The sequence below is a fragment of the Buceros rhinoceros genome, unplaced genomic scaffold, assembly GCF_000710305.1.
Source record: "Buceros rhinoceros silvestris isolate BGI_N320 unplaced genomic scaffold, ASM71030v1 scaffold26512, whole genome shotgun sequence".
NCBI classification, from domain to species: domain Eukaryota; kingdom Metazoa; phylum Chordata; class Aves; order Bucerotiformes; family Bucerotidae; genus Buceros; species Buceros rhinoceros.
Window position 1 is genome coordinate 3760 of NW_010400184.1, and position 555 is coordinate 4314.

Below are 555 nucleotides of genomic sequence, written 5' to 3' on the forward strand. Positions count from 1 at the left end.
GCTACCTCTGTTGATGTATGATTGACCACTGCTGCCTCGAATACTGGAAGTGATTGGGGTGGGGGAGTGTAAATTTTTCAACAAAAAAGCAACAGGTAACTACATGAAAAAATCCCACATTTCTTTTAGCTTATCTTCAATGCTTTGCTCCATTTTCTGTTATTACAAAGCTGACCCGCTATGCAGCAGGAAAGGACTGCCAATATATTAACAATGCACTTCACAAAGCCTCCTTCTCTAGCATATGATAAAATCCATGAACACAGAGAAGTCTTTCTTTAAGGGACTGAGTGAGGAGCTAGGAAAAAAAAATCGTTTATATTGTGTACACAAATTGTTGTCAGACATGACAGAAGACAACAGAACTTTCAATATTAATCTCATAAAAGACATTCCTGAAAAGATTTTCACTGGAAAATACACTATATTGATGATAAAGAAGAAAAAGTAAAAAGTTTGATACAATCCGATGTATTTTTATGTCAGAAGTATCACTATCCAAGTGTTCCAGGATTAAGTAATATCTGGGAAAGATGTGTTCAGAATAGTCACGTT